Genomic DNA, 10,120 nt, shown 5'->3' on the forward strand with positions numbered 1-10,120 from the left:
AGGCTTCATGTAGCCCAGGTTGACCGAGCACTCACTACACAGTTGAGGGTAACTTTGAACCCCTGACCCTCCTCTTTGTTCAGGCACTCAAATGCTGGGATTATAAGAGTGTACCAGTGTACAACTACACATGGCTAAAACAACACTATTCTTAACACTTTTAAAAGGTCCTTAATGTGGACTTTAAGAAATTATTTTGTGTGTCTGAATGTTTTTCTTCATGTGTGTGCTACATGCATGCCAAGTGCCCACAGAGGCTAGAAGAGGGCATCAAATTCCCTGAAACTGGCTTTATGGATGGTTCTGAGCCACCACATGGGTTCTGGGAACTAAACCCAGGTCCTCTGCAAGAGCAGCAAACGCTCTTAACTACTGGACCATCTCTCCAGCCCTTCAAACATTTAAAAAAAATTTTCAATATTTATTTATTATGTATACAATATTCTGTCTGTGTGTATGTCTGCAGGCCAGAAGAGGGCACCAGACCTCATTCCAGATGGTTGTGAGCCACCATGTGGTTGCCGGGAATTGAACTCAGGACCTTTGGAAGAGCAGGCAATGCTCTTAACCGCTGAGCCATCTCTCCAGCCCCCTCTTCAAACATTCTAACACAATACAATCCACACATATACTAGGTATTTACAAGCTGAGGAGTGATGGTGGAAAAATATTAAAATCCTTTGCTTCCATAATTACATCATTACATTGTGCTTCCATAAGAGCAGAAAACCTTATCTACACAATAAAAACACTGTGACTCTTAACATCAGCTTGGAATCCCAGCAGAGGAGTTTTAGGTGGCATTCATCAGTGTTGATGGGTGACAGCCCGCAATGTAAAGTACGTCTTGTGTTCACAGCCAAAGCTGCAGCGACTCACTTCATGTCATGCAGGAGAGTGCTACCAGAAGAGCTCTGCATTCTCTGATTGGAAGTCAATATTTGATCATTACATGTCCAGAAACCTTTCACTGCTGACAAAAGTTTTCAAAGCCCCCACATTCAGTTACATGACTCCATCTGGAGTCTCAACCCTGTTTCCAAAGCAGAGTCCTAGATGATCCTTGCAGTCTCACCCTGACTCAAGTCAGTTTTCAAAGCCCAGTGGACAGAGAGGTCCTACTGAAGTCAGATCGTGTCACTCTCTCACCTCCCCTGTGAAGTCCTTTATGACCTAGCTCTGGTCATCTTTTTGATGTCATCTCCTACTGTGCCCTCAGTCTAGCATTGTACTATGACCCCAATCCCACTTTCATTACAAGTTCAAATAACCAAAACGTATGCGTTTCACAGAGTTTTATATACAAGCACCTGGCTTAATGTTTTTAGAATATAGAAGAACCTTACTGACTAGTAGGGAAGATCTTAAATACTGATATGCATTACATATATGAATATATATTACATGCATACATACACATATACATACATACATATTTAGTATACATACATGTATATTAAAAGTATACCTCCTCTTCAGTGTTCATCAGTCTTAAGAATTTTGGGGTTTGGGTTGGTGGCACACGCCTTTAATACTAGCACTTCAAAGACAGAAACAAGTAGATCTCTGGCCTGCTTGATCTAATGAGTTCTATGCCAGTCGGAGCTACATAGTGACACCCTATCTCAAACCAAAATCAAAAATGAAAACCTTAAGAATTCTAAAACTGGGGTTGGAGAGATGGCTTAGTAGTTAGGAGCACTACTTGCTGTTGCAGAGGACCTGAGTTCAATTTCCAGCACCCACAACCATCTGTAACTCCAGTTCTAGGGGCACCAACACCTTCTCACTTCAACAGGCACATGGTACACATAAATGCATGCTGGCAAAATATTCATATACATAGAATAAAATGAATAAATCTTTTTTTAAATTTAAATATGGCCAGGTGTGGTGAGGTATGCCTTTAATCTCAGTACTATGGAGGCAGGGACAGGTAGATCTCAGTGAGTTTGCTCATCTACAGAGTAAACCAAAGACATACAGTGAGACTGTTCTTTTAAAAGACAATTCTAAAACTGAATTTGGTGAATTTGATGCCTTTGTACTAATCCCAATTATAATCTTAACCTCACCCTTATTTTTATGTTCATCCTACTTATATTTTTTGTCGTTTTTATTTTAAAAATCTTTTTTTTTCTTTTTGGGCTTTTGAGACATGGTTTCTCTGTGTAATAGTCCTGGCTGTCCTGGAACTCCCTCTATAGACCAGGCTGGCTTCAAACTCACAGAGATCCTCCTGCCTCTGCCTCCTGAGTGCTGGGACTAGAGGCGTGCACCACCAGTGCCCCACTTATTTTAAAAAAACTTTAATAAGTGCTCTACGAAGAAATATGTCAATATAATAAAAACATTTAAAATTATGTTTTACATCTATTATCCAGGCACTTGCTAACAAATTCCTGAACACGAGTTGTTCTAAGACAGCAGTGCTGCTTTTCACCCATCCCAGCTATGTAATTATTCATCTTCATCAAATCTGTACATGTGCATTGTTAATTATTGATTCGTTCATTGCCTGCTCAGTGTCTGCACTGGGCACAGCATCTGCAGCTGTCCCATTCTACTTTTGAGTCAGCATTGTTTTTACACACTGCCAGAACAATGAACAATTCTTTCTTTCTGAGAAAACTTGTATACCTGTTTCTACATCAACCATTAAGACTGAGATAAAAGGACTGACTTAATTACTACTTACTCCTCTAATTTGCTCTCCCTCTCACCCCTCCTTCTTTATTCCCTATCCCCTTCCTTCTTTCCTTTTTCCTCCATTTTCAAATTGCTGTAAAAATCAAGATTGTATTAAAATTAAAGCCAGGTGTAGTGGCATATACTCATAATCCCAGCACTTGGGAGGTAAAAAGATTAGGAATCCAAAGTTATCCTCTACATAGTTTGAGGCCATCCTGAGCTGCAAGAGTCTCCAACAAAGAAAATAACAGTTGGTCAGTGGTGACACATGCCTTTAATCCCAGCACTCAAGAAGCAAAAGCAGGCTGATCTCTGTGAGTTTGAGGCCAGCCTGGTCTACAGAACTACTTCCAGGACAGCTAGGGATTTTACACAGAGATCCTGTCTCAGGGGTAGAGAGACAGAGAGAGAGACAGAGAAGGAGGGAGGGAGGGAGGTAAAGAGAAAGAAAGGAAAGAAAAAAGAAAAGAAGGAAGGAAGGAAGGAAGGAAGGAAGGAAGGAAGGAAGGAAGGAAGGAAGGAAGGAAGGAAACAACAACAAAAGTCTAGTCAGACTAGGTGATGCTTGGGAGACAGAAGTGATGGAATCCTAACTTTGAGGACAAGGTCCAACATGGGGCCTTGTCTCAATAACATCTTTCTTGGGCTAACAAGATGGCTCAATAAGGCCCTGCTGCCAAGCCTGAGGCTGAGTTCAGTATCTGGAACCCACGTGGCAGAATAGGAGTCGTTCCCACAAGTTGTCCTCCCAACTCCACATATGCATTATCTTTGGATTCTGTGAATGAGAAAGGCAGTCTTAGTCAAGGCTTAGACAGAAGGGGAAAAAGGAAAGGAAGAACCAAATGACATTCCCTCTTTTCAAACTGATTCTATTGAGTGTCAAGATGGCATAAAACTAGCCGGCACAATGTATGTGAAATTTGTCAAGTCCCTCTTCTGAGTCCATTGAGATCATCATGGGATGTCGGTCTCTCTTTTCAGCATGTTTGGTATTTATTGTTGTGGAGACCTGAAGCCTTGGCTGTTTGTGCAGATGCAGCTGCTGCTCCTGCCTTATAGTCTGCTGCCTCTCTGTGCTCCACCAGCCAGCAGAGGATGTTGGTTCTGTCTTCCTGGGCTGTAAGTCTAGGGACTTGACTTCTTTCCTTATAGAATTTCCTAAGACTTTGTTTATGTGTTTGGTTCATGATGGTCAGGACATGAGTGATGGGTTTGGTGACAACTCAGGTCATAGAGAGCTTGGATGTGGATGTGTTGCTTTAGTGACCTGCAGCTGGAACAGCTCCACCTGCAGACCATCCAGTGGCTTCCGCAGCCCCACCCTTCCTTGCCTCAAAGTTTCCCAGCTCAGCTATGGCTGGACTGCTCATTGTTACTTTGACTGGTCCAAATTTTTAATCTTTTAATTTGGTTTTTAAATATTTTAATTTGTTTTTAAGTATTTTAATTTGTTTTTAGATCTTTTAATTTGGTGGTTTATGATGATTTGTGAGTTTTAAAATTTGTATATATTGAACCAACCTTGAATCCCTTATATGAAACCACCTTGCTTGTGATGTATGTTTGCTTGGTTGGTTGGCTGGGTTTTTTTTTTGTGGTGGTTGTTGTTTTGTTTTTTGCTTTCTTTTGAGACAGTCTTTCATTATGAAGTCCTGGTGGCTGGTACTCAAGAGATCTGCCTGTCCCTTCCTGTCAAGTGCTAGGTTTATAGGCATGTGCAACCAAATATAGTATATGACCATAACGTAATCTTGACTTTATAAGTAATTTGGGAGACTCCGTGTCTATGCTCATCAGACAGACTGGTTCGTAGGGCTTGTTTGTTGTGTCATCATCTGCTTTGGGTATCAGAATTATGCTAGCTTTACAGAATGAGTTTGGTAGTGTTCTTGCCCTTTCTTCCTTATTTGTATTATTATTTGTGTGTATGACACATGAGTATAAATGAGTATGTGTGCCACAGGAAGCCAGAAGAGGATATTGGATCCCTGGAGTGTTTGTGAGCCCATATCAGTGTTGGGACCTGAGAAAAGAAGCAAGCATTAACTGCTGAGCCATCTTTCTAGCCCCTGTGGGGAGTCTTTTAACTACTTTTTTTAAAATTATACTTCTTATCCAACCACAATTATTTTTAATCTATGAAATAGTTTCCTTACAGATTAAGTCATTTTTAGAGGAGTGACATTTACTATTGATGTGATCTGTTTGCTTAATATGACTGTAGTCAGAAAGGAAGTTAGGCTTGTTATTTTTCCAGAAATTGCAAAGAGTACCATCATTAAGAAAAGGAAGAGAGGTGGACTGGAGAGATGGCTCAGTGGTTAAGAACACTGGCTGCTCTTCCAGAGGTCCTGAGTTCAATTCCCAGCAACCACATGGTGGCTCACAACCATCTGTAATGAGATCTGGTGCCCTCTTCTGGCCTGCAGGCATACAAGGAGGCTGAACACTGTGTACATAATAAATAAATCTTTAAAAAAAAATTTATCATGTGTTCCTTGATTAATAAAAAAAAAGAAGAGAAAGATTTGTACCCATCTTTTTGGGACATGTAAGTAGAGAGTGAAGTTTCACAGTTGGAGAATCTGTGGATGTTGTTGGAGGAGCTGGAGATGCTCTCCAGCAGGCAGGGAATCCATCTTCCTCAAACACTGCTGTTGGGGCCAGAAATTTTCACCCCAGATGGGTACAAGTGGATGTGTTTGACCTTTGTTCCTGTTTGTAAGAGTTGAAATGACAGAATCCTGAATTCTCAACTCTTAGCTTCTGGTAAGTCCCTGTATACAGTACAACCATTTTGGGCGTCACACTGTTGTTGGCCTCATGGTCTTGTAGTGGAACATGAGCTCCAGTGAGCTGGATTCCAAACAGAGGGGCTAGAGAATTACTGATGCAGTACGAGCTTTTCTTGCAAACAGCTAAAGCACAGAAGAGAATATCATTTTCTTCATGCCACTTGCACCTTGTGTTGATTAAAAAAAAATCAGTGCAGGAGATGAGGAAATGACTCAGTAAAGATGATTTCCATGCAACATTCATGACCCCAAATCCCTCCCCCAAACCCATGTAAGGCAAAAAGAGAAAACCAATTCTGTGATTTCTTCTTTGACAACAACACGTCTGCCATGACATCCTCACAGACACAAGCTTAGTGTACACCCTATAATCCTAGCATCTGGGAGGCAGGGGAGGAGGATTAGAACTTCATGGTTAGCCTCAGCTACATGGGGAGTTAGAGGCCACCCAGAACTACATAAGATTCTGGCTCAAAGCAAAACAGAAGAAAATAAGATAGCAAAATAAAAGCCAGGCGTTGGTGGCGCACACCTTTAATCCCACACTTGGGAGGCAGAGGCAGGCAGATCTCTGTGAGTTCGAGGCCAGCCTGGTCTACAAGTTCTAGTCCCAGGCTCCAAAAGCTTCAGAGAAACCTTGTCTCGAAAAACAAAAACAACAACAAAAAAAGGTAGCAAAATAAAATAAAGTCATTTCCCTGCAAGTAATTTTAACTAAACTCATTAGGTCACAAAACAAACAAACGAACGAACAAAAAAGGAAAAAAGAAGGAAAGAAAGCTCCATGAAAGTAGAAATAGGGAGATATGAAGAGGAAGGGAAAGAATAGAATGGGAAGGGAACACAAGAGGGTGATGAATAATTAAAATGCATTACATATATGCACAAATATGTCATCATGAAAATCATTAATACATATTTAATGAATGTATGTTAATTATGTTAATAAAAACTTTTTAAAAAGAGGTTGGGCAGTGTTTGAAGAATAAATCCAGTGGTATGGATAAGTCCCCCAAGATTCAGCCAATGGCTATGTATTAAAGGCAGTAAAACCTTTAAGAGGTAGGGCTCTGTCTTCAGGTTACTAGGGATTTCCTAGAAGTATGGTGGAATCACAGGTACTTCCTCATCTTTTCTGCTTCATGGCCCTGGGCTGAGTGGTTTGGTTCTGCCATAATCTCCCAACATGATACACCTTTAGCCATCAAAGAAATGGGGTCAACCAATCATAAACCCTTGAAACTGTGAAGTAAAACAAACACCTTAGTTTTATTGTACATGAGATTAAATCTAAAGTCTCAAGTATGCTGAGCAAGCATTCTGACAATATGTACATTCCGTGCCCTCTTTTTTAACACTAAAACACTTTCATGTCCCCCAAGAGCCAAAGACCATCTAACAGAAGCCCCAACACCAGTCAAGATAAACCCTCTTTTGAGATGTTGGTCAGGGTTTCCCAAGAGACCTCCCAAGCATCATAGGTGATTGTCCCCAGAGGTGGAAGGTTAAGTTCTTGTTGTTGAAGACACCATGCACTTCAGACACATGGCCCAGAGGCCCCTGAGCTAGAACTGAGCTGAATGCCCCCTCCCTGAGGACTAGATTCATGGACCAGAAAGTACCACGAAAGGTTTTTAAAGGAGGGAAGCAAACAGCAGTCCTACCCAGCTTGACACTTGGGAGCCACAATAACAACCATCATGGTATAGTGTAACCAGCAACTCACTAATTGGATAAGAAACAAAAAGAATATCATGCCTGGAACTGGAAAGTCAACTACCCCAACTATCCCAACTACTCCAACTACCCACGGCTAGTGAATTCATGGATCTTGGAGGAGACTCTCCAACCACCACTTTACTAAGTCAGCACAATTACCAATTACATTCTACATGTTTGTCCTTATACCCACAGATAAGTATATTCTTTACCCCTCGTCAAGGAAACTTCTCTGCAACAGTGACCATTACAGAAAACTACAGCCAATCTAAATGCAGAAATGTGAAGTCTAGACCCAACTGATACATCTACAACTCAACTTCTGCACCTAAGGCTCTGGGATCATTGCAAAAGAAGGAGCAAAAAGATCGTGAATAGGGAATTTGCTGTGAGATTGTATCTCCATAAATGCCAGAAGCTACAACCATAAAGTCTACAACATGGCTGCCTAAACAGGAGGTGAACAAAGAGGACACCAAGAGACATGCACATGTGTCTGGGTGAGGAGGGAGCTCATGAGACCTCAATCCTATACAAAGTGCTATGGGCAACTAAGGAACACTGAGAGCAGAAGAAATAGTTTTAGCCTGGGAAAAGCACTCCAATTTACTGTTCAATACTGTCTTAGTTAGGGTTTCTATTGCTGTGGAGAGACGCCATGACCACAGCAACTCTTTTTGTTGGTGTTTTGTTTTTTTTTGTTTGCTTTGCTTTTCCATGATTGTCCTGGAACTCACTTTGTAGACCAGGCTGGCCTTGAACTCACAGAGATCTGCCTGCCTGCCTGAGTGCTGTGCTGGGATTAAAGGCACCACCACTGCCCAGCAGACCACAACAACTCTTATAAAGGAATATACATTTAATTGGGGGTGGCTTACATTTAGAGGTTTAGTCCATTAACATGACGGTGTGGCATGGAGGCAGACAGGCAGACATGTTGCTGGAAAAGGACCTGAGAATAGTACTATCTCAACCTATAGGCAACAGGAAATGAATAAATACACTGGGAGTGGCTTGAGCACATAAGAGACCTCCACAGTGGCACACTCCCTCCATCAAGACCACACCCACTCTAACAAAGCCACACCTCCTAGCAGTGCCACTCCCTATGAGCTTATGGGGACCAATTACATTCAAACTACCACAAACACCAAATGGTTAGCCTTGAAAACATATATATATGTTTTACAAGTAACATTATATAGATTAAGCAGGTTGTATTTATAAATATATATACACAAATATGCACAAATAGGTATGTAGTAACAACTAAGAAAAAAGAGGTCATAAATTTGAAAGAGAGTAAGAGGTATGTGTATGTGGGGGTTGGAGGGAGGAAAGGGAATGAGGAAACGATGTAGTTAAATTGTTATCCTTGTATGTCTGTATAATGAGTAGGCACATGGATGCTAGGGCATGCTTGTGGAAGCCAGAGGACAACTTTGGTATTGATCTGGGACTAGAGAGCACATGCTTTTAAGGATTGAACTATCTCTCTAGTCCCAGCTCAATGCCATGTCTTGTATGTTCTCACTTGCCTTTCTGGTCTGCTTTGTAAGAAGACCTTTTTAATTGTGAAGCCTGTGTCTTAGACTGCTCAGTCTGCAAAATAAGAAATAAACTTTGAAAAATTACTAAATGTTGGTCAGGCATGATGGTCCATGCCTTTATTTATTTTTATTTTTTATTTTTTGGTTTTTCGAGACAGGGTTTCTCTATAGCTTTGGAGCCTGTCCTGGAACTAGCTCTTGTAGACCAGGCTGGGCTCACACTCACAGAGATCCACCTGCCTCTGCCTCCTGAGTGCCAGGATTAAAGGCGTGTGCCACTACCGCCCAGCTGGTACATGCCTTTAGTTCTAGCATTTGGGAGGCAGAGGTAAGGAGGATCTCTATGATCTATAAAAACCCTAGGACAGCCAGAACAATATACAGGCCCTGTCTCAAAAAATAAACAAAAAGAGCTAAGTTATGAAGTTTTGTCGTTGCAGAAGATGATCTAACACAACTGGATGACGTCAGACTCTTGAAGGTAGGGGAGCAGAAAGTGAAAAGGACTAAATGGTCCTGGCATTGGAAGTTTAGTGAGAGGAGAGATGAATTCTGACAAGAAACTTGATGCATTTCTTTGACTAAAATTTAAGGGAAATATGTCCTTGGCACTCAGAGAATGTGGGTATTGAGCCAGGAGTGCTGATGCTGAGTTTCAATCACAGCAGGAGGCAGAGACAGACAGCTCTATGAGACTGAGGTCACAGTGAGACTGTCTCAAAGCACCAAAAACAAACACAACTACAAAATAAGTTTTATGAAAATAGCCTTATGAAATAAATGTGGGTATGGAAAAGTCATACACACACACACATATATATATATATTACATAAATTATAAGATTGGTACAGGGGCACACCTATATTATATATATAGTCTCCGTCTTTGGAAGGTGGAGGCAGAAAGACCAGGTCTTCTTCAACAGCATAGGAAGTTTGAGGCTATTCTGGGATATAGGTAACCTAGTATGGGAAGTCCTTCTGTATATATGTTGCTTTTATCGGTTAATGAGTAAAGAAGCTGCTTTGGCTTGTGATAGGGCAGAATAGAGCTAGGCAGGAAAACTAAATTGAATGCTGGGAGAAAGCAGGCAGAGTCAGTGAGAGGCCAGGTAGCCACCAGAGGAGAAAGACACAAGCTGGTATTTGGATCCTTGCCTCATAGTAAAATATAAAATAATAGAATGGGTTAATTTAAGATATAAGAGCTAGCTAAAAATATGCTTAAGCTATTGGCCAAACAGTATTGCAAATAATATAGTTTCTGAGTGATTATTTCCGGTCTAGGTAGCCGGGAATCAACAAGCAGCTTCTGCCAACAGCAACCCTTTCTCCAAAAAAAAAAAAAAAAAAAAAAAAAAA

The 10,120-nt window shown here is 41.1% G+C and overlaps 1 protein-coding gene across 7 annotated transcripts in view; it reads right to left on the minus strand.

The window, feature by feature from the left end:
* Positions 1–10,120, minus strand: part of Matcap2 (microtubule associated tyrosine carboxypeptidase 2) — a 50,650-nt gene that overhangs the window by 37,035 nt on the left and 3,495 nt on the right. The gene's annotated exons all lie outside the window — the stretch shown is intronic.

This window comes from Alexandromys fortis, unplaced genomic scaffold, assembly GCF_014885135.2.
Source record: "Alexandromys fortis isolate MF-2015 unplaced genomic scaffold, M_Fortis_MF-2015_v1.1 scaffold_204, whole genome shotgun sequence".
NCBI classification, from domain to species: domain Eukaryota; kingdom Metazoa; phylum Chordata; class Mammalia; order Rodentia; family Cricetidae; genus Alexandromys; species Alexandromys fortis.